The sequence below is a fragment of the Hippopotamus amphibius genome, chromosome 2 (assembly GCF_030028045.1).
Source record: "Hippopotamus amphibius kiboko isolate mHipAmp2 chromosome 2, mHipAmp2.hap2, whole genome shotgun sequence".
Taxonomy (NCBI): Eukaryota; Metazoa; Chordata; class Mammalia; order Artiodactyla; family Hippopotamidae; genus Hippopotamus; species Hippopotamus amphibius.
Genome location: NC_080187.1, coordinates 44,753,318 through 44,778,590, shown reverse-complemented (window position 1 = coordinate 44,778,590; position 25,273 = coordinate 44,753,318). Strand labels below are relative to the sequence as shown.

The 25,273-nt window shown below is 41.4% G+C and overlaps 1 pseudogene; it reads right to left on the bottom strand.

The window, feature by feature from the left end:
• LOC130844331 (peptidyl-prolyl cis-trans isomerase A-like) overlaps window positions 1–15,300 on the bottom strand; it is a 48,152-nt pseudogene extending 32,852 nt beyond the window's left edge.
• Window positions 15,301–25,273: the final 9,973 nt, after the last annotated feature.

Below are 25,273 nucleotides of genomic sequence, written 5' to 3'. Positions count from 1 at the left end.
CCTTCATGCCCCCCCCGCCCCGCCCTGCCCACCCCAGGCAAATGTCTTCTCTGCAGTGCTAGGATTTCTGTGAACAGAATAGCAATCTTTGTTTTCTTCTTGTTTGGACTCTTTTATTTTTATTATTATTTTTATATTTTTTGTAATTTTTTGGCCACGCCACATGGCATTCGGGATCTTAGTTCCCTGACAGGGGATCAAACCTGTGCCCCCTGCTTTGGAAGTGCGGAGTCTTAACCACTGGATCCCCAGGGAAGTCCCTGGGCTCTTTTAAAATGCAAGCACCTCCTAGAAGGCATAATACATCAGAGCAATCCAGACTAAAACACACGGGGCTTCTGGAATGTTCTCTTTCTCTCAGGAGGGATCAGGTAGCTATAGATGGATAATGAAGACAAGGGTTACTAAAAACTCGGGGAAAGTCCTTTTGAAAAGGAGGAATACCCACCGAATAACAGAATTGTAATAGCCTTGCAGATTATCAGGACCAGTGGTTTTTGAAGTGAAATCTTAGGCAGATTCCTTTTACATAAAACAGAAAGAAACAAAGCTGGAGTGGGAGTTTCTCACCCATCACAGCCTCTCACGGATGCCTCCACATCCCACAAGGGCCCTCTGTGGAATTTCAAGGCTCTGAGGAGCAGAGTTGGAAAACCTCTGCTACTTAACCTCCACTTTGTCTAGCACAGGCCAGTATGCTCCCAGAAGAGAGATGGAAATATAGCCACTCTCCTAATCTAGGGCTCATGGCTGTACGTAAAAACAAAATAATCATGATGAGCGTTTGAGATCTTACTATATGCCAGGCTTTTGGCTAAATTGTGTGAATTGTCTAATTTAATCTTCAAAGCAGCCTTGAGAAGCAGGTTCTCTTTTCCTTCTCATTTTACAGATGAGGAAATGGAGGCTTAAGACAAAAACCTTAGTAAAATCTCAGATTGAGGCCTGTGTGGCGCTAGGGCTGATATTCTGAACTCCATTCTATATTTCCTTCCATCCATATTGTTTCCCTGAAGAATATTTTTGTCTCTTTCTGACACTTATCACAAATGTCATCTAGAATTTCTGTAGATTCTAGGTTTGGATTTCAATAGAGATTTGTCTGCAACACACAATGTCTTCAGCCTGGATTTATGTTTTAGAAGAGGGAGAAAGAATTTGAATCAAAATAGAAAGTTCTTTTATGGGTGTAACAAGTAAGTGAGCATACAGACTTAGGCACAAAATGAGGTTCTATTTTCCTCCCATTTTGCCAACTTTGGGTCGTTATTTTTTTTCAAGTTTAGCATAAGCTTACTAAATAAAAGAAGAGGGGAAAAGTTGACGTGCTGCAACAAACAAAGTACCCCACCTTAAAATCTGAAATTCAGATGGAAGAATCACTCTGCAAAGCAAAATAACATTGGGTCCCTTAAAAATAATTCCCAAACCTAGCTCATCATGGAAACTTTTAAGTAATCTCTAACAGAGAGAAAGAGAAAAAAAAAACAAATGAATAAGGACATTCTTCTTTCAGTTTAAAAAGTGTCAGACGGAAGTGAATTCCCTTACTGGCAAGAACAGATAACCATTTTCATATTAGTTACCAGCAGAGTCATCATTCACTTGGTTCTCACAGCTAAGAAATTATAAAAATAAGAGTATTTTAGAGCTCTGAAAATTCTGCCCAAGGATGAGCTATCCCCCCCTAGAGATAGGAAGATAGAAAAATGGAGCAACTGATAGGCAGGCAGGGCGTGTTGGTTTAATGGGTTATTTTTCCCATTCCTGTCCATTCGCAGGAGCTCTTTGTATATTAGAGACACTAATACTTGGCTTTGGCATTACACATTTTTTGAACCATATTTTTTTATCAGTTGATCTTTACTTGGCACATTTTCCAGATATGGGCTTTTCATTTATTTATGTTTAAGTGTGTCTGTCTCTTTAAAAACACCTTTTGGGATTCCAGTCCCAGTTAAGAAGGTATTCCTCTTCTCTACATGGTACATGTCCTCCATTTTCTCACACTGGTTTTTTGTTTTGTTTTGTTTTGTTTTTTATAAATTTATTTATTTATTTATTTTATTGGCTGTGTTGGGTCTTTGTTGTTGCACACTGGCTTTCTCTAGTTGCGGTGAGTGGGGGCTAGTCCTCCTTGTGGTGCACAGGCTTCTCACCGCGGCGGCCCCTCCCATTGCAGAGCACGGGCTATAGGCGCGTGGGCTTCAGTAGTTGCAGCACATGGTCTCATTAGTTGTGGCTCACAGGCTCCAGAGCGCAGGCTCAATAGCTGTGGCGCACGGGCCCAGCCGCTCCGTGGCATGTGGTATCCCCCCAGGGCAAGGCTCGAACCCGTGTCTCCTGCACTGGCAGGCGGACTTCCACCCACTACGCCACCTAGGAAGTCCTCTTTTGTTTTGTTTTGATTTTTAGTTTGCATTTAAGCCTTCCTTCTTTATGCAGTTTATACCATTTTGTATTCTGTGAGATACAAGCCTACTTTCATTTCCTTTTTGGGACTTAATAGTTGTGCTAGCATCATTTATTAAATAATCCATTCTTACCTCCTTGAGTTGTAATAGCACTTTTTGTCAAGTGTTAAATTTTCGTATATAGTTAGATGTCTTTCTGGATTCTCTATTCTGTTCCACTAATCTATTTATTTCTCTACAATACTATATTGATTTTATTATAATACCTTTTTACTATTCTTCTTTTTCATACATTCTTGGCTATTCTAGGGCATTTATTCTTCCATATCAATGTTAAGAATCCTATTCATGTTTGTGGTAGACTGAATCGTGCCCCCTCTGCCCCCAAATATGTCCATCTCATAATTCCTAGAACCTGTGAATGTTACTTTACTTGGTAAAAGGGATTTTCTGGGTGTGATTAAGTTAATGATTTTGACATAGGGAGATGATCCTGAGTTATCCCATGGGCCCAGCATCATCACAGAAATTCTCATGAGGGACACAGTAGGAGTCAGAGTCAGAAGAGAAGGCAAGGGGACGACAGAAGCACAGATAGGAGGGATGTGCTTGGAAGATGTAGGAAAGGGCCACAAGCCAAGCAATATAGGTGGCTGTGAGCAACTGAAACAAACAAACAAGAAAATGGAGTCTTTTCTCATAGCCTCTAGATCATACCAGCCCTGCCAACACCTTGATGTTAGCCCCATGAAACTGATTTTGCACTTCTGATCTCCAGAACTGTAAGATGATAAATTTGTGTGAAGCCACTGAATTTGTGGTAATTTGTTATAGCAGCATTAGGACACTAATACAGTGTTGCAATAGAAATCACATTAAATTTACATATTGATTTTGTCAAAACTGACATTTCTATGGTATTAGTTTTCCCATTCAGGAACATAGTCTCTCTTTTCATTTGTTCAGATCCTATTTTATTTTCCTCAGTAAAACTATACACACACACACACACGTATATATTTATGTATATATATATTTCATGTGAAATTTGTTTCTTTTTTTTACGAAACTTATTCTGAAATATTTTATATTTTGCCATTATTGTGAACGAGACATTTTTCTATGTTGTTCTATAATACTTTTATGTAATTATTGTTAGGATTTGAGAAAATCTTTTGATTTTTAAACATTTATTGCTTGTCCAGCTGTGTCACTAAATTCTTTTATCTTGTTACCTGTACTTGAGTCTCTTGGGTTTTGTTGTTGTTGTGTGATTTTAAGTTTTTATTTTTTTTATTTTTAGGAAAGCAATCACATCATCAGCAAAAACAAAGAGTTTTATTCTTACTTTCAAATGTTAGGTTATTTAATTTTGTTGTGTTAATAAGTTTGGGATCTTTTCCAAGTCAATTTTTAGTCATGATGATGGTGAGCATCCCTGTGTAGTTTCCATTTAATTAAAATTGTTTTAGCATTTTTCGTGTTAGGATATTATCTGCCATCAGTTTGGTAAATAGCCTTTATTATATTAACTAATTTCTTCTTATTTTACTCATTGGGAATGGCTGCCGCTTTACTAACTACATTTTAAACATCTAAAGATATGATCATATGGTTTTCCTCCCTCAGAGGACTGATGTAATAGATTGTGTTTAAACTTCTTGGTACTGAACCACCCTTGACTTTGTGGAAGAAGTCATGATCTGGTTTTTCTGTGTTTGTTTTTTTGATACATAACTGGATTCTACTTGTTAATATTTTATTTAGATTTCTTGAATCTGTACGTGAAATTTTCTATAATTTTCAATTTTATTTTTAACAGCGTTAAGTTTTTTTTGTTTTGTTTTGTTTTTTTGGCCGTGCCTTGCAGCATTCAGGACCTTAGTTCCCAGACCAGGGGTCAAATCCATGCCCCCTGCATTGGGAGCATGGAGTCCTAACCACTGGACCACTAGGGAAGTCCAGCTTTAAGTTTATTTTGACTTTATAAAATGAATTGGAGTCTTTTTATCCTTTTCTATGGCATAGAGTTAAAATAAAAGTAATATTGTCAGTCCTTTAAAGGTTAGATAAAATTCATCTAGAAATTCATGCCTGGTGAGTTTTCAAACATTTGTGTTTCCCTTCTCTTTTCCACCCAACTTTAAACACCTAGATTTTTCTGATATAATTTAGTGTTTTATTTCTCTGTTGTCATTTGAATTATTCTTATAATATAAATCTTTTATTTCAAGAGCCCTCATTTAGACTTACCTATCTCTAGTCAGAATCTTTCTATCTATTCAATATATGTACATGTATAAAGATTCATTGCTTACCAATCACTCTTCTTATTTTATCTTTTCCCATATTGAGATTTATATTCTGATTTATTTGATGTTTGGTTAGTCTTTTTCTGAGTATTTTTCTCAGAGTACATCACAGATATACTGACATGCTCTCTGAAAGCTTGCATGTCCTTCCTCATATATATTTTCTTTCACTCTCATAAACTAATGAAATAAAGCCTGGGTATGGAATTTCTCTCAGTGCTATGAAATGATATTTCACTGTTTTCTGGCTTCCAGTATTGTGGTCTGATGTGACACCTGTCAGATTATTTTCCCAGTGTAGGTAATTTGTTCATTCTGTTTGGAAGCTTATAAAATCTTTTCCTTATCCTTAGAATTCAAGACTTTTATTGAAATATGGCTAAATGTGTGTCTTTTCTCACAGTACTGCATTTCCCTAATGACTAATGATGTTGAGCATCTCTTCATATGTGTATTGGCTATTTGTCTTTGGAGAAATGTTTATTCAAGTAGTATGTTTATTTTTCATTTGGGTTATTTGCCTTTTTATTGTGGCTGTTGATTGTGTGCTGATTATTTGAACCCATGGCTTCCTAGTGTTTTCTGGATTTCTTTTTTTATCAGTGATCACACCAGCACAGCAATGATCACATCACATCAGCAAACAAAGAGGTCCGCATTGGTCACAGTTAATGGTGTTCACCCAAGGAATACATCCTTTATGTTTCATCGGGAGTTGGAAAAGGTACTTCATGACCTTAATATAGAATGCCAATCAGATATTTGGGCTGAGTGAGAGAAAAAGTCCTCAGAGTTCTCAGTTACATTTTGAAAGAATCCAGGTTTTCATAGTATAGACTCTAAGGGAGCGAGGCTTGAAGTGAGTTGTCCAGTTAAGAATCTATTATAATAACCTAGGTGAATGTGTTTGGGCCATGGCGGTAATGGAGAATTATAAGTGATAAAAGAGAAGAGTCAAGGAAAACTCTAAGGTTATTGTCCTGAGAAACTGGAAGAATGGAATCATTTACTGGGTTTAAGATGACTGCAGGAGAAACCATTTGAGGAGTAAAATTAAGGGCTCTGTTTCTAACATGGTAAATGTGAAATTTCTATTAGCTCTCCCGATGGGAATACTTAGTAAGCAGTTGGCTCTCTCTGCTGGAATTCAAAGGAAAACTATTGGCTGGAGAGAAAAATTTGCGAATTATTAGCAGACAGATGGCATTTAAAACCATGATACTGTGTATATGTATGTATATATATACACACACAGTGGAATATTATCTGACCTTAAAAAAGATGGAAATTCTGTCATTTGTGACAACAGAGGTGAACCTGGAGGGCATTCTCCTAAATGAAATAAGCCAGACAGTGAAAGACAAATGCTATATGGTATTACTTATGTATGCAATCTAAAAAAAAAAAGTTGAACTCGTAGAAACAGAAAGTAGAAAAGTATTTTCCAGGGGCTTGGGGGTAGAGGAAATAGGAAGAGGTTGGTGAAAGGGTAGAAACTTTTAGCTATAAGATGAATAAGGTCTGAGGAACTATGTGATAAGGTGACTGTAGTTGATAACACTGTATTGTGTAATCGAGAGTAGAAGTTAAGTGTTCTCACGTACACATAAAGTAAATATATGGGTGATGGGTGTGTTAAGTAACTCAATGGAAGGAATCATTTCACAATGTATGTGCATATCCATCAAATCACCACGATGTACATTTTAAATATCTTACAGCTTTACAATTTTATTTGTCAGTTATACCTCAATAAAACTGAAAAATAAAAAAAGAATTTCATGATCCTGAATGAGGTTCCCTAAGGAATGAATGTTGTATAGAAGGGAAGAGAGGAAGAGAAGGGAAGGGAATGAGGATGAAAAAGCAAAGGAGGCTGAGAGAAGGCTAGTCTGTGAGATACGAGGAGAACCAAAATAGAGGGATGACTTAAGCCCAGTGGAGATACTGCTTCAAGAAGGATGGAATGATTGGTTTGGTCAGAGGCAGCTGAGACGTGGAGTAAGTTGACTTGCAGAAGGGATCTTTGTTGTTTGTTTGTTTGTTTTTTTAATAGAATATGTTCCTTTTAGTTATCTATTATTTTTTATTTATTTTGGCTGCGTTGGATCTTTGTTGCTGCGCACAGGCTTTCTCTAGTTGAGGCAAGCGGGGGCTACTCTTTGTTGCGGTGCGTGGGCTTCTCTTGTCGTGGAGCATGGGCTCTAGGCGTGCTGGCTTCAGTAGTTGCAGCATGCGGGCACAGTAGTTGTGGCTGGCGGGCTGTAGAGCGCAGGCTTAGTAATCATGGTGCATGGGCTTAGTTGCTCTGTGGCATGTGGGATCTTCCTGGACCAGGGTTCGAACCCATACCCCCTGCATTGGCAGGCGGATTCTTAACCACTGTGCCACCAGGGAAGTCCCGATAAGGGACCTTTGCTTTTTTTTGTTTTTGTTTTTAATTTTATTTATTTATTTATTATTTTTGGGGGGATACACCAAGTTCAATCATCTGTTTTTGTACACATATCCCCGTATTCCCTCCCTCCCTTGACTCCCCCCCACCCTCCCTCGAGTCCCCCCCCACCCTCCCCGCCCCAGTCCTCTAAGGCATCTTCCATCCTCGAGTTGGACTCCCTTTGTTATACAACCACTTCCCACTGACTATCTATTTTACAGTTGGTAGTATATATATGTCTGTGCTACTCTCTCGCTTCATCTCAGTTTCCCCTTCACCCTCCGCCTCCTCCCAAACCTCGAGTTCTCCAGTCCATTCTCTGCACCTGTGTCCTTGTTCTTGTCACTGAGTTCATCAGTACCATTTTTAGATTCCATATATGTGAGTTAGCATACAATATTTGTCTTTCTCTTTCTGACTTACTTCACTCTGTATGACAGACTGTAGGTCTATCCACTTCATTACATATAGCTCCATCTCATCCCTTTTTATAGCTGAGTAATATTCCATTGTATATATATGCCACATCTTCTTTATCCATTCATTTGTTGATGGGCATTTCGGTTGCTTCCATGTCCTGGCTATTGTAAATAGTGCTGCAATAAACATTATGGTACAAATTTCTTTTGGGATTATGGTTTTCTTTGGGTATATGCCCAGGAGTGGGATTACTGGATCATATGGTAGTTCTATTTGTAGTTTTTTAAGGAACCTCCAAACTGTTTTCCATAGTGGCTGTACCAACTTACATTCCCACCAACAGTGCAGGAGGGTTCCCTTTTCTCCACACCCTCTCCAACATTTGTGGTTTCCAGACTTTGTGATGATGGCCATTCTGATTGGTGTGAGGTGATACCTCATTGTGGCTTTGACTTGCATTTCTCTGATGATGAGTGATGTGGAGCATCTTTTCATGTGTTTGTTGGCCATCTGTATGTCTTCTTTGGAGCAATGTCTATTTAGGTCTTCTGCCCATTTGTGGATTGGGTTATTTGCTTTTTTGGTATTAAGCTTCATGAGCTGCTTGTATATTTTGGAGGTTAATCCTTTGTCCCTTGTTTCATAGGCAACTATTTTTTCCCATTCTGAGGGTTGCCTTTTAGTCTTGTTTATGGTTTCTTTTGCTGTGCAAATGCTTTTAAGTTTCATGAAGTCCCATTTGTTTATTCTTGGGGACCTTTGGTTTTGATGATATGTAAGTCATTGCTGGAGTTGATGAAAACTGGCTGCAGGGGTGGTGATGAAAGCTTGTTTGGAGTAGGTTCAAGAGAGAAGTGAATAAGGGATTAAAATTTTTTTCTATTATCATTATTGGCACTTCAAATAAAAATGTTGTTGTATTTCTTAATACCAAAACCTTATCATACTCTGGTAGGTAACCTCTGCTAATTTAAATGTAACACCCATTATTTAAAAAGACACTGAAATAAACCAGCTATTGAAGACACCCACAAACACTTCATAGAACCAAGTGTAAGACATACTGTGATCCTCTGGGATTTCTTTTGGAATATTTGTATAGGAAAGTGAGCAGTTTTAGTGTGAAGTGTAGCAGAGAAATGGGGCAGTGACTGGAGGGAGTGGATGGAGAATCTTTCTTTTTACAGGTGGGGGAAATATTACAGCATAGGCAGTGGAGAGAGAAAAATTGATGCTACAGCAGCAAGAGGGAGCCGATTCCTGGAGCAAGACTTTTGTGTAGATGAGAAGGTAGCTAGTGAGAATCTAGCCACAAGTGGCAGGGTTGACCTCAGATAAGGAACCCATGTTTCAGTCAGAAAAACCGGAAGAAAGGAAGCCTGTAAGTGTAGTGAGGCAGGGAGGCTGGGCAGGTCAGGGTGGGGGTGTTGTGTTCTTGCTCTTTGTCTAGTTTGGGCTCAGCAGTGTCCTTCCGTTCATTTACTGATTTTGTTTGTTTCAAAATTATTTCACTTAGAGAACAGAGTGCTTTGTGTGCTATACTTGAATCAAAACACTCTTAACTATTTTCGTATTTAAGATACTATCTTCCTCCTATACCAGTGCTGATCCTCTGGGTATGTCTTCTGTTTGTTCTCATCCATCTTCCTTTCTCTTCGCGTTGGTCCCTTGGGATGAGTTGTATTTTTCTTTGCTGGGGATGAGATCTCGTAGCTTGGGTATCCAGAGGTGCATGCAGAAAACTTGACCTCTGTTCACATGTTGCTGAAAGGCAGGCAGGTGCCAATTCCTGCTGAGGAGCTCAGAGGAAACTTCTTTTCTCCCCCTTTTATCTTCTTACATTTGCTCAGACTTGGGAGCAGAGAAAACCCAGCCCACTCATTGCCTGGCTTTTCAACATCTTGTGCCTCAGTGAGAACGGGCACATTTATGTGGGCAAGTTTAAATCCCCGGCCAGACTTGTCAGGATGCCCTGTTTTCTGGTCCTCACTTGGTGCTCTTGCACTGTGGTCCAGGCAGTTGTCCTACCCATGATGGTGAAAGACCTGCATGTATTCCTTCCCCCAACCCCTAAAAGCTGCCAGGGCCTTGCTTGCACCCAGCACTCTATAGGCTCCTGCAGCCGTTTGGCTCAGGAGGGTCAAGAGGCATAGGGCAGAGGGAGCTCTCTGATTCCTTTTGTGAGGTGCTTCAGTGGTCTGCTTACTTTTCACATTTGGTAGACGTTTGTTGATTATTCCCCATGTGCCAAGCACTGTGCCCGTTTCTCAAAATGTGTCCTGCAGAACATTAGCTGTGCAGGATATTAACAGGTGTGTCATGGGAAAGCTGACTTTATGGTTAGTTGGTTCCAAGAAAGGTGAAAGAAGTTACTGTAGGACCTCTCCTCTGATTTCCAGTATTAATAGGAACGCTTGACAGCTTGTCACACATTTCTCAACGGTCTCCGTATTATTTGACCATGAAACCTTTTCTTGAGGTATGACTAACAGAACACATCATAGAACGCTTGTTCCTGGAGCGAACTTTGTAAAATGTTGCATGTGGGGTGAAGCTGGCCGAGCACACATGTATTCATCAAACTCCAGAGCAGGCTCTCTGTTATGCATTGTATGTACATGACCTCACTGTTCTTGACCACAGTCCTGTGAGGACTACGAGCGCTGGGAAACTGAAACTCCAAAATAATGGCAGAGTTAGGATCTGATCTTGTTCTGTGACGCCCCCTCTTCGCCACTTCTCCATCAACCTACTGAAAATTATGCAAAGAACTTTAAAAGTCACTTTGGTATAGCTTCACACTGTAAGTAAACCACTTCAGAAACCTGCTCCAGAAAAAGTGTGTAGTTTCTAGACTGGCACAGAACTGTCTTTTTTGTTGTTTCTTTTCCCTGAATTTAGAGGAGACATTCAAAATGTTTTTGAGTTCTTCAGGGTTTTCTTTTGGAACCATGCCCAAATGATACATATTAGAGTAACACTGGCTCTTGTAACAAAGATAAATAAGAATGGATAATAACTCAAAGACAGTAGAAGTTCACTTCTCGTTCATTAACAGTCCAGGATGGGGTTTTTGGTCATCAGGGGAGGGTTCTGTTCTACACAGACTTGCAGGCCTTCATCACGTGGGGGCTCTGCCATTTTCAAAATATTATCTCCTCAGCCACACTGGGGAGATGGGGTGTTGCTGTCTTAGGGGGCACCAGGAGCATGCACCGCTTCCACTCACACCTGACTGCTAGAGCTCAGTTACGTCTAACTGCAGGGCTGTCTGGGAAACATCTTGCAGCTGTGTGCGCAGGAAGGAAAGAAAACTTACTCTGTTGGACAACTAGAAGATTCTGCCACACCAAGCAGTGAAAAAGATACCTACCAAAGCTTTCCTTGGGCATCTCTTTAAGATCAGCCAATAATAATTGTAATGATGATGATGATTTTCAAAATAGAAAAGTGCTTATAATTCAGTAATGATTGGGGCTTCCCTCGTGGCGCTGTGGTTAAGAATCCACCTGCCAATGCAGGGGACATAGGTTCAATTCCTGCTCCAGGGAGATCCCACATGCCGCAGAACAGCTAAGTTTGTGCACCACAACTACTGGGTCTGTGCTCTAGAGCCCGTGAGCCACAACTATTGAGTCTACGTGCCTCAGCTACTGAAGCCCACACGCCTAGAGCCTGAGCTCCACAAGAAGAGAAGTCATCTCAGTGAGGAGCCCATGCACCACAATGAAGAGTAGCCCCCACTTGCCGCAACTAGAGAAATCCCGTGTGCAGCAACGAAGACCCAACACAGCCAATAAATGAATAAATAAATTTATAAAAAAATAATGATGATTATTTACCAAATATATGAAATGTACAATATACCACACTGAAAGCTTTACACCTAATTTTTTTTTTTTTTTTTGGCTGTGTTGGGTCTTCTTTGCTGTGTGCAGGCTTTCTCTAGTTGTGGAAAGCGGGGCTACTCTTCGTTGCCGTGTGCTGGCTTCTCATTGCAGTGGCTTCTCTTGTTTCAGAGCACAGGCTCTAGGCGTGCGGCTTCAGTAGCTGAAGTATATGGGCTCAATAGCTGTGGCTCGTGGGCTCTAGAGCGCAGGCTCAGTAGTCGTGCACAGGCTTAGTTGCTCTGTGGCATGTAGGATCTTCCTGGACCAGGGATCGAACCCCTGTCCTCTGCATTGGCAGGCGGATTCTTAACCACCTTGCCATCAGGGAAGTCCCTACATCTCTTATCTTTAATCCTCTCATAAATCCTAAAACAAAGGTGCATATTAACCATATCTGATACAGGAAGAAACTGAGGCTTATAGCAGTTTAGAAAATAACACAAAGTCAGATTGAATGGCAGAGGCCAGATATAGAACTTGGTCAGTCTGCTTCAAAGCCTGTGTGTAACCTCTATTCTACACTCAGAAAACAATTGCATGCTAGGATTACAGCCGTTTAAAAGGTGGTACATAAAAAGACTCAAGGGAGGACACAAAGCACGTAATAGTCATTGTGTCCAGGTGGTGCAATTTTTATTTTCCTCTATTTTCTAAAACTATGCTTGAAGAACCTTTTTCCTGCTGTAAACCTTTTCATTGGGATGACATTTTTCTTTGAATGCAAGGAGGGGACTAATTTTACCAATTAAAAGTGTGGTATTTATAAAAACAAATAAGATAAATCACCTTCTTGATAATAATGGAGTGGGGAATGTGACCTTTTCTTTTTCCTGGAATTTGCGTTTGTATAGTCTCTCTGGGGCTTGTCTGTGGTTATGGAATAAGAAAAGCTTCTTGGTCGTCTTGTTTGGAATGGGCGTGGCCTTACCTTGTTCTCCACCTGAGTGGGTAACTTACTGGAAGGGGCATTCAGCTTGCTGGGAAATGGATCCACGTGGGAATCCTGCAGCTTCACATTTTCCTGCCATCATCACATTGCATCTCTTCATGTGATTCAGTCTTTTCTCTCTCTCTTCCATTGCTATTGTTCTTCTTAAAACTGACAACTAATTTTGTTTTAAAATGAATTTTATTTTGAACAATCTTAAATTCACAGAAACTGCAAGAACAATACACAGAATTTTTTTTCCTTGAACCATTTGATGGTAAGTTGACCACATGTTACACGATCCTCCCCCTCTCCCCATATGTCAGTGGGACATCCTTTTAGGAAGGCACAATGCACTCCTTAAGATCTGCAAATCAGCACTGTTACAACTTGACTCCATTCAAGTGTTAGCTATTGTCTTGAGTCCATTATAGCAAAAGGATCTACCTCAGAACCCCTTGTTGCATTTAGCTGTCCCCTCCACGCCCATTTTTTTTCTTAAAAATTGAAGTATAGTTGATTTAAAACGTTGTATTAGTTTCAGGTGTACAGCAAAGTAATTCAGTTTTTATATATATATATTCACATATATATGTATTATATATATATTCTTTTCCATTATTGGTTATAACAAGATATTGAATATAGTTCCCTGTGCTATGTACTAGGCCCTTGTTGTTTATTTTATGTATAGTAGTGTATATATGTTAATCCCAAACTCCTAATTTATCCTTCCCCCACCTCTTTCCCCTTTGGTAAGCATAAGTTTATTTTCTATGTCTATGAGTCAGTTTCCGTTTTGAAAATAAATTCATTTATATAATTTTTTAAGATTCCACCTATACGTGATATCATATGATATTTGTCTTTCTCTGTCTGATTTACTTAGTATGATAATCTCCAGGTCCATCCATGTTGCTGCAAATGGCATTTCATTTTTCTTTATGGCTGAGTAGTAGTCCATTGTATATATGTACCACATCTTCTTTACCATTCATCTGTTGATGGACATTTACATTGTTTCCATGTCTTGGCTACCGTAAGTAGGGCAGCTCTGAACATAGGGGTGCATGTATCTAGGCCCATTATTTTATAGACATCACTCAGTCTGGGGTCTTCTGATATAAAATTTAGTTTATGCATCTTTGGCAGGAATTTCTCAAGTGCCACTTTATTCTTCTCATTGCATCCCAGCAGGAGCACACAACTTTAATTTTCACTATTACCAATGATGTTCGTTTTCATCACTTGATTAAGGTAGTGTCTGCCACCCTTTCTACTAAGAAGTTACTCTTTTCTCTGCTCTCATTAATACATGTTTTGTGGGGGAGGTTCTTTGTAAATATCCTATTCTTCATTAAACTTTCCATGTATCTACAGTTATATTGCTTAGGCCCTATGGTTTTCTCTTTTATTCAAGAAGTTATCATCCGTTACAGTGATGATGTATCTCAATATTGAAGCTGGCTTCTGTGTTCTTTTGATGTGTCCCTATCATTTCCTTGCTTTCTGGTACAAAGTCCATCCTCTAAATTCCTTGCCTCAGTCCCTCAATCAGCCATTTTCTCAAGAAGCAGAGGGTGGTTTCACCAGTATGAGATGTGGGCTGTGCTGATTGCCATTAGAGACCTTTCTTAGCAGGCTGAGTTGTAGAATATATGTACATAAAAATTTACATAGGTACATACATAAGTAAATATAAAAATAAATAAAATATATATATTTATATATTTTTTGTATATCTATTGATTGTAGGGGAGCAAAAATTTCCGTCTCAGAGTGTCTTTTTGGCATGTGGATTATTTAGAGCTGAAAGCAATCAAGGCTCAAAAGACTCAGGAAGAAACTTTGACCTTTCCCTTAATTGTCTAAAAGAATATGAATAGAAGACCTGTTCCAGGAAGGGAGCCATCACCATAGATCCCTATAGTATGAACTATGTGTGTTATATAGGGAGGAACCAAGTAAAATCTGTTCCTTAAAATTCCTTTCTGTGTCCCACGGTCTCTGTAGGGCCCAGAAAACATTTGTTTACCAAACATTTGCCTTTCAATCTTCATGTAAATTGCCTTCCTCCCCTTTGAAGTCCCAAACCACTACTCCCAGCATCCTCTTTTGTCTTTAGCTGAGGATGGTACTTAAGGTGAGGGTTTTCAGCCATTTCGGTGAGTTACTCAGTTCTCCTGGCTCTCTCCCACGTAGACATGTTATTAAACGTTACGTGAAGATGGAAAAGCAAATGTTTGGTAAACAAATGTTTTCTGGGCCCTGCCCAGATTTTACTTGGTTCCTCTGTGTATAACACAAAAAAGATTTGTGCAGCGTATGGAGAAGGTGCAGTGACCGATAGAACATGTCAAAAGTGACTTGCAAAGTTTCGTGCTGGCGATTTCTCGTTGGATGATGCTCCACGGTCGGGTAGAGCAATCGAAGTTGGTAACAATCAAACTGAAACAGAAATTGAGAACAATCAATGTTATACCATGCATATAATGTATATTCTCTGGCTGGTATGAGAATTAAATCGGCAGGAGACAGATTAAGAACCTAGAAAGGTAGAGGAAAATTTCTTCCTCCCCAACACTATCTGTGTATGTTGAGAACCATGCATTTACCTTAGTGCATCCAATTCCTATCCAACATCATGGAATTTATTCTAGCTTTCTTCTTTTCCATATTTGTAACTGCCACCTCCATCAGTAAGAAATTTGGCTCCCAATATCCTTAAATCTCCTTATTTGCTCAGTCCCCCAGTATGCAGTGAATGTCCAGTCACTGCCACTGCCCCCCTGCCCCTCTGCATTCCCCCCTCACCCTGACCTGCCTACACTACCTTGTGGAAGCCGTTCCTACCCCGCTTGGACTCTGCCACCAGCTCCTGCACGGACACCCTCCTCATCCCAGCACCCTGTGCATTTGCCTTCTGTGCCCCCACATGAGGCACGCCCTGCTATGCTGTGCTGTCCTCACCCAGCTGGGTCTCTGGGTCCCCACGGCAGCTGCAAAGCACCTTCTTCAACCCACTCAGCCCAACTCCCCGCAGGGATGCTAACTCCCCTTTTTGTGTGTGCCCTAAAGGGGAGCAGAATTTTCCACCCTATATCTCCTTAGCATGTTAAAAAACAAAATTCAGCTGAGTAAATTTGAACATACAATGGCTTTATTAAATAATCCGTGAATTGGGCAGCATCCCATCTAGTAAATAGACGTGTTCTCCTTGGGGCTGTACAAAATGAAAGTTTTTATAGGAAGAAGGGGTGGGGGTGGGGCGGGGCGGAGAGGGAGTGATAGCGAAAGAAAAGGAAGGATTGTTTTTAGACTAGTTCATCTTCTTTTGGGGTTGGGGAGTGGGGAGGGAATGGCAAGGGTTTTATCATTCAGATCGCCTCTTCTTTTGCTTGTGAGCTTTTGGGCACACGACATATTACCTTATTGGTTCTGACCAGAAAACTCCAAACTAGTTGATTAAGATTTCTGGTGAAGGTCGAAACTGCTGTTAGGTTAGGTATTAATCTAGGCGCAGTATCATGAGCTTCAGCATAAGTGACGTCATTTTGGGCTTCAGTTTTCCTCTTTAACAGGTACACGGATTTAGGCTCATTATTTTAAAGAAACAGTGGACATGGGAGAAGTTCTGAAAACTCAATAGACGTTTTACCCTTTTGAAAGAGACATTTCCATCTATGAGGGAAATCTCCATTGGTTAGAGTGTCTTCTCTGTATCTGGAAGAGGAAGGAAGAGGAGGAGGACTAAATTTCTAAAAACTTTTATCAGTAGAGCAGACACCAATTTAAACCTGCGTAACAACCTTACCCTTGTTTACTGTGCTTTGTCTGATAATCTCCCATAACTGACTCCCTGACCCCCCAACATCTTTCTTTTGTCTTTAAGCTGGAAATGGTGTTTAATGTGATGGTTTGGGCCATTTCTGGGAGTGACTCAGTTTTCCTGGGTCTCTCCCACATATACAGGAGGTATCTTCTGTTATTAGACTTCTGGTTTTTCTCTTGTTAATCTGTCTTTTAGTACAGGAGGTGTCTCAGCCAAAAACCTAGAAGGGTAGAGGGAAAATCCTCCTCCTCCCCCCGCAACCCCTCCCCCCCAGCCCTTCTCACCCTGCTTGAACTCTACAGCTATACCAGACTGTCTTTGCATGGCAGTGCCCTCCTCACTGTGCTGGGGATTCCATACCCAGCATGGACATCCCTCTTACAGGAAGCCCTCCTTGACTACCTAGGCTCTGATGCAACCTGTGCCTGGTTGTCCCAAAGGATACATTCTTCACCCTGTTCAGGCTGGACACCCTGCCTTGGGCCACCACCATCTCCTTCAGCACTGGTCCCCAACCTTCTCTGTCCCACTGATTGGCTTTAAGGCTGAATTGTTCTAGTGGGAAAGGGGAAATGAAGAGGAAAAATAAGAAGAGAAACTGTGTTTCTTAGCCTGCAATATTGTGGCACACACGTGTGTGTGTGTGTGTGTGTGTACACACATATATATGTGTATATATATATAAAATATATATTTTTTTGGTCATTCTGATGGCCAAAATATTGGGTTGGTCAAAAAGTGCCTTCAGTTTTATAAGTAGAAATAAAAGACACATTTTTCATTTTCACCAAGAACTTTATTGAAAAACGTACTCACCCTTTTGTTCCACTACCTCTGCCATTTTTCAGGCAACTATTTATTTGTTTATTTATTTAATTTTTTTTTTGGCTGCGTTGGGTCTTTGTTGCTGCGTGTGGGCTTCCTCTAGTTGCCGCTAGCAGGGGCTACTCTTTGTTGTGGTGCTTGGGCTTCTCTTTGCTGTAGCTTCTCTTGTTGTGGAGCAGGGGCTCTAGGCGTGCGGGCTTCAGTAGTTGTGGCACGAGGGCTTCAGTAGTTGTGGCTTGAGGGCTCTAGAGCGCAGGCTCAGTAGTTGCAGCCCACGGGCTTAGTTGCTCCATGGCACATGGCATGTGGGATCTTCCCAGACCAGGGATTGAACTCATGTCCCCTGCATTGGCAGGCAGATTCTCAACCACTGAGCCACCAGGGAAGTCCTCAGGCAACTTCTTAATTCCACTGTCCCAAAACTTTTTATCTTTTTGATCAAGGAACTGTTCCAGGTGCCTTTTACAGTCTTCCAGGGAACTGAAATTTTTTCCATTAAGAGAATTTAGTAAAGACCGAAATAAATAGAAATCTGAAGGTGCAATGTCTGGCGAATACAGTGGAGGAATCAGAACTCCCCAGCCAAGCTGTAACAGTTTTGACTGGTCATCAAAGAAACATGTGGTCTTGTGTTATCCTGATGGAAGAATATATGTTTTTTGTTGACTATTTCTGGACGCTTTTCCTTGAGTGCCACTTTCAGTTGGTCTATTTGGGAGCCGTACTTGCTGGAATAAATTGTTTGGTTTTCCAGAAGGAGATCATCATAGAGGACTCCCTTCCAATCCCACCATGTGCACAACATCACGTTCTTTGGATGAAGACCGGCCTTTGTTGTGGTTGACGGTGGTTCATTTCACTTGTCCCACAATCTCTTTCATTCCACCTTGCTGTACAGTATCCACTTTTTATCACCTGTCACAATTTTCTTTAAAAAAGAAACGTTTTCAGTAGCGAGTTGCATGTGGAAATATGGTCAAGAAGGTTTTTTTTGCTTAACTTGTGTGGAACCCAAACATCAAAGCGATTAACATAACGAAGCTGGTGCAAATGACTTTCAGTGCTTAATTTGGATATTTTGAGTATGTCGGCCATCTCTCGTGTGGTATAACGTTGATTGTTCTCAATTACTGTTTCGATTTGATCGTTATCAACTTCAATTGTTCTACCCGACCGTGGAGTCTCGTCCAACCAGAAATCTCGAGCACGAATCTTTGCAAACCACTTTTGACATCTTCAATCAGTCACTGCACCTTCTCCATATGCTGCACAAATCCTTTTTTTTTTCATTTCAGTTGCAAGCTTACCTTTCTTGAAGTAATAAAGCATAATATGCTGAAGATGTTGCTTTTTTTCTTCCATCTTCAATATTAAAATGACTACACAAAAATTCACCCGTTTTGATAAGTCTTTTTTTAAATGCACGGTGATATGACAGCTGTCACATACAATCTAACAAAATTGTTTCGAATAAAGTTTAAGACAACTAAGTGCTATTCGAGCCATCTTACGGAAAATGCCGAATGAACCTTTCGTCCAACCCAATGTATTTCTCTTGTCTATTTGGTCTTTATCCATGGTTCCTGGTTCACAGCTCCCCAAATCCTTGTAATTTCCTGAGCAACAAGAGTAATGGGAGCACCTTTTTATTATAATATTTGGTCTTTTGTTCTCAGTTCCTGAAATCTTGTCGTTCATAACAAACCCCTTTCCACCACAACTGGGCTTATGTTAACGAGGCGACTTTTGGAAAGCACCTAAGGCTGGGGGAACTGGTAGCAGGGGAATCAACCGTGAATAGAGGGTTGGGTCTTTCAGTCCCACCCCCGATTTCTGGGGGAGGGAAGAGGGACTGGAGGTTCGATCCGTCCCCAGTGATTTAGTCAATCATGCCTGTGTAATGAAGCCTCCATGAAAATCCAAAAGGAGAGGGTTCAGAGAGCTTTCTGGTTGCTGAACCAGATACCTCCATGCGCCACTGTGCCAGACACCAAACTCTACAAGGACAGAAGCTCCTTTGTTTGGGACCTCACCCTCTGTATCTCGTCATCTGGTTGTTGATTTGTATCCTTTAATATCTTTTGTTATAAACTAGTAATCTAGTGAGTAAACTAGTTTCCTGAGTCCTGTGAGCCTCTGTAGCAAGTTAATCAAAACCAAGGAGGGGATAGTTGGAACCTCCTATTTATAGCCAGTGGCTCAGAAGCACAGGTAACAACCTGGATTTGTGATTGTCTTCTGAATCGAGGGCAGTCTGGTTTGACTGAGCCCTCATCCTGTGGAATTTGACGCTGTTTCTGGGTAGATAGTATCTGGATTGTAGGATACTCAGCTGGTGTCTGTGAATTGCTTGGTGATGTGGAGAAAGTCCCTCCACACATGGGCATTAGGTGCAGAAACCTCACAGCCCTAATCATCACTATGACAGACGGTGAGTCAACTCTGAAGATTCTATGTTTCTGATCAAGTTTATTTTGGAGACCATCTCTGGGCACAGAGTTGAAGATCTGAGTGATTAAGAGCTTCAGCAGATAGGGCAGCAGGCTAGAGGTTAGGAGGCCTGGCATCTAGTCCTGACCTTGTACTTTGCCAGAGGTGTTGGAGCCTGTTCCACCTCTAGCCTTTTGTATGAATGGGGTGATAAACAAACAACAGGATCAATAGATAAGACATCTGGTACGAGTCCTTTTTCTGCCCATATAAAATAGAGATAGTTGTGAACATGAAGCGAGGGAAGGCATTCTGAAATGTTTTGAAAACTATAAAAACCTATGCATATGTGACATTTTTATAAGAAAACTATTTCATCAGGAAATATGAATGTAATGCAAACCTTTAGCAAGGCAATCCTATTTTCTTTATGACTTAGAAAATTGATGTGACGAAAATATATCCCAACACACAGAACTGAAAATGGGTGCTGGGGAAATAAAATAGGGGTTGCCTGGGTGGGGGTTGGGACAGCACACGCTGCATCTTGCGGAAACCAGACCCCTGGAAGCTTATGGACGAACTTTGAAGAACTTCCAATTTAATTCAATCTGCATGTTTATCAATTGTTTTATTATACACATTCCAAGAGAAAGATTTTTTTCTTCCGTGATGCCCCAATCCCAAAGTTTACGTCCCTGTCTCATCTGTGGATAGTTCCTGTGCGTACTGACACCATTGTAGCTGCGTCTAGGACTTCCTTTGTCATTGCTGTTGTTCACCGTCCACATATGTGTGGGATGTCGTTGAACTGTGTGTCTCCTGTTTCAACAAGGGAGCCAACTCAGTGCGATCTCTGAATCTGAAAATTCCTTGACTCCCAAAGCTTCCATTTATGCAAAAGGAATGAATTTAAGAAGTTTTCCCATATATTATGAACAAAATTCCTTTCTGGCATTTTTATAAGCAATTCTGATACATACTCGAATTACTTTTTCCTTATTCTCAAATGCTAGAATAATGAATAAGCACAACTAAACCAAAAAAGGGCCCTGAGGCCACCAGCCCTGTGCGAATTACAAGTAAAGATTGGCTTCTAACATTGCTTTATATTAGAGGGAGTTAGGCTTTATTTTTTAAAGATTTCAGAAAAACCACAGGAGAAATTCAGCACCATTCAAAAAAAGAAATAAGGTCAAAGTTTAGGAAAGGCAGAGCTGAGAAATCCCCACATTTGAGAAAGCTGAAGGCAGCATGAACATTGCAAGGAAGTGGTCAGTTCTAGCAGACAGTGGGGCAGTGGAATTGAAAGGAGATGAAAACCAGTGACAAACGGCCTCCTCTTCCATTTTGTGGGCTGCTAAGTGCCTTTACACATTCTTAGCTATTTCTGCAGGCATGTTGTAACTGCAAGGGATTTCTTAGTTCAGTGGTAACTGGGAGATGCCACACAGATAACTGAGCTGGGCCAATGAATGGGAGGAGGAACTGACTCTCTACAGGGTGACCCAGAGGGTGTCACTGGTGGCATCAGTTTCAACTGGATTGGACCACCTCTGAAGATTGTTACTTTCATGTATATCTCTTCATTCATCCACTCATTCCTTTAGGAAACAGTTATTGCATACATAGGGTTATCAGGTGGTTTAAACCAAAAATACCAGACATACAATAAAAATGTATAGACCAAGTTAAAAACAAAACACCTAAAATTCCACTGATATGGAAAACTTATTAGAGATGGTGGTTTGCACGTGTGTGTTTACCTTGGTACTCTCGAAAGACCCTGTTAAAATGACAATGAATTTTATATCAAAGCACAAATGCATAAGGACAAAGAGAGTAGAGGAAACAGCAGGGCAGAAGGCAAGACAGGAAGCCAGCAAATGAGTGGGAACTGACATAGCCAACTCAAAGAAGTGAAATTCTAAGTTGGCTGTTGTGGAAAGTGAGTCAGCCATTCACTTTACACCACAGACCACAGAAATGCTCAGAAATCCATGACACCAGGTATCTCTAAAATGGGGGAAAAGTCTAACAGCCAAGGGTCCCTTCCCCACCTTTGCACAGGACGGAAGGTTCCTCTGTAGAGCCTCGTTGCCCTTTCCGGTGACCGCTCAGCACAATGTGGTTTTTGAGTGCTTGAAATGTGGCTCTTCCGAATCAAGATATGCTGTACTTGTGAAATACACACCGGACTTGAAGACAGCGTGATAAAAAAGAATGTGAAATACCTCTTGATATTTTCAAAAAATATTAATTACAAGTTGAAACAATAGTGCTTTTGATATGTTGGGTTACATGAAACATGATTAAAATTCACGTCTCTTTTTATTTTTTCAACATGACAGAGAAAATTTAAAATTATTTCTGTGGTTCACATTATGTTTCTATTGGACAGCACTCCTCTAGAGATTGTGAACCAAGGGTGACTCGAGGGCCAGGGCACAGCTGAGGAGTTTCCATCCTGAAAACAGGATGGCCAAGGGAAGGCTAACGTGAAATAGTCAGCCCCCAACCTCTTTCCTCTCTCAGATGCCAGAACGCTGACAGCTGGTCTGCTAACCTCAGGATGGAGAGGAGAACACTTGGCCCAGGACAGCCTAGGAGAAGACCTGCAGATCCCCAAGCAAAGCCCGGCAGCCCCTGCCGTCTCCCTGGCATTTGCTTCTGTGCATGAAGATGCTTTCCTGCAAACACCTGCAACTCTCTTGGGGAGAACGTTCTTAGCCTGCACATCCCCGCTAGAAACGCCAGAGTCAATGTCCCTGCAGTTGGCGCATACAGAGTCCAGCTCCCTGGCTCTTCCACTGGGTAGACAACCCTAAGCTGTGTGACCCACAGTGATTCAAGTTCCTCAAAGTGCTGTGTGCTCACCCTGGCCGGCCTCCTTCCTCCCCTGCCTCCCCACGGGGCTTTCTTGAGATCACCCATGACATTAATTTCCTGCGCTTGGCTCCTTGTCTCTGGGTCTACTTTGGGGAAACGTAAACCAAGACACATTCTGAGAGTGGAGGTTCTTCAGGAAAGCAGCCCAGCCGTGTCCCTCTGCAGGGGAGCTGCTGCGGCTGCGCCTCACCCACGCTCTCAGCTCTCTCCAGAGCCTGCTTTTAAGTATGAGCTGGGAGCCCGAACCACCAGACATTGGAGGGGATCCTCTAATGATTCAGAGAGCAGAACAACTTTGTGTTTTAAATGACTGTCGATGTTATGGCTCATTTTTCTGCCCTGCTCGTGCATGGAAGTCGTATTGTGCCATAAGAATAAGACCGAATGCATGAAAGGATGCGTGGGTCTGTGCCTGTGTCACTAAACAGAAAGCTGAAATACTAGGCTGTCTGTCTACTCTCTATGCCAGGTACACTCACTGAGTCAGGTGCTGGAATACAGAGATTAGAGCCAGCCCCTGCTGTTCAAGGAGGTACAGTCCGAAGGAGAAGTCAGCCAAGAGGGGAAATGCTTTTTTGCAGTGGGAAAGAGCAGAATAGACTCTGCACAGTAGGGTAAGGGTGCCCAAGTGGCCCTAAAACAAACAAGCTGGGGGAGGGCACAAGGAAACGTGTGCAGGGGGCCAGCTGGATGCAGCAGAAGGAAGGACATTCCCAGCAGGGACAGTGGAAGGGACCATACGCGGGAAACCAAAATATCCTGAGATGGCTGCAGTGAAGGGTGTGAACAGGAAAGGGTCCAGGAATGGGGCTGGAAGGGAGCCCAGGTCCAGCTTGTCATGTCAAGGAGGTAGAATGCTTTTCTACAGGAGCCCAGGCATCACTGAAAGACTCGGGGAAGCTTCACCTAAAGAGGGAATATCTTCAGTGGTCTCCATAGTCTTTCCTTACTGGCCATTTCCTGTAAAGAAAATGGAACAACCACTACCTACCTCTGTATCTTTTTTTTTTTTTTTAATTGAAGTGTAGTTAACGTACAATGTTGTGTTAGTTTGAAGTGTACAGCAAAGTGATTCAGATATATATGTGTGTGTGTGTATACACACACACACTTTTTCAGATTCTTTTCTATTATAGATTATTACAAGATATTGAGTATGGTTCCCTGTGCTACGCAGTGGGTCCTTGCCGTGTATCTGTTTTACATATAGTAGTGTGTATATGTCAATCCCAAACTCCCAATCTATCCCCACCCCTCTCCTTCTGCTATCTGCTTTGGGATAAGATTTTTTTCTATGTCTGCGAGTCTATTTTTGTTTTGTAAATAAGTTCATTTGTTTCATTTTTTAGATTCCACATGTAAGTGATATCATATGATATTTATCTTTCTCCCTCTGCCTTAGTTCACTTCATATGATAATCTCTAGGTCCATCCATGTTGCTACAACTGGCATTATTTCATTCTTTTTTATGGCTGAGTAATATTCCATTATATATATCTTACATCTTCTTTATCTCACATTATATTTATCTCACATCTTCTTTATCCATTGCATGTATCATTTTTTAAAATTTTTAAAACGCTTTTTATTTTTTGGGTACACCATGCAGCTTATGGGATTTTCGTTTCCTAACCAGAGATCGAACCTGGACCCTCGGCAGTGAGAGCAGAGACTCCTACCCACTGAACCACCATGGGATTCGCTGCATGTATCATTTTGAGTTATGGTTTTGTCTGGGTGTATACCCAGGAGTGGGATTGCTGGATCACATGGTACCTCTACTTTTAGTGTTTTGCGGAACCTCCATACTGTTTTACATAGTGGCTGCACCAATTGACATTCCCATCAGCAGCGTAGGAGGGTTCCCTTTTCTCCAAATCCTCTCCAGCATTTGGCATTTGTAGACTTTTTAAATGATGGCCATTCTAACTGGTGTGAGGTGATATCTCATTGTAGTTTTCATTTGTGTTTCTCTGATAATTAGTGATATTGAGCATCTTTTCATGTGCCTGTTGGCCATCTGTATGTCTTCTTTGGAGATCTGTATCTTTTGAAAGGGAAAATAGTTGGGCCCATGGTGCCAGGTGCAGGAGGGAGATGGGGCAGGTACCCGGCAATTCTGTGAAGTGTGCTTTTTGTGCTGTAAGTGCCTCCTCCCCGCCATGAGTGATATCCATGCTTTTGCTCCTCTCACTCAGCATCTCCATGTGGCTGAGGTCGTCTCACCAAGGAGCTGAGTGGTAAGCCTTTCTCCTCCTGAGACGCATTCTCTCTGGATCCCCCTTCCAGTGAGGAGTCAGTGGATTGGATGCTCTGATACTGGCTACTGTAGAATTCTTCCCAAGTTACATAACATCTTAAACCAGTTACATGAGAAAAGTTTCTAGAAAGCACTAAGAGTGGATCTAAGGAGAGAACATCAGACTCTTCCCAGGGTGACAGGGAAGAGATCTGCTGGTAGAAGTCCTCATGGAACCCTTAAATCCTCACCCAGACACAGGGGATCTGGAGAGGCATAAACAGGCAAAGGAAGGGAACGGTTTTGGGGGGCTCAGCAGGGTCTGCCAGGCAGCCCTTAAAACTATCCACAGGCAACACCATAGGGCTTTCTGCTATTAGAGAGCAAAAGAGTGGGCGTGGCTGCTAGAATAAAGCAATTTACAAAAATAGGTGATGGTGGACAAAATATGGCCTATGGGCCACAGTTTGCCAACGCTGGTATAGAGGTGAAAAAAATCACGGGCTTTGGAGACACGTAGACTTGAACCCAAATCCTAGCTCTAATAACTACTAGATATGTGGTCTTACGGAGGTTAGTTGACCTCTCCAATGCTCATTCCTCTTGAATGTGAAATGGGATAGTAATACCCACATCTAGTATAGTGACAAGGCTGA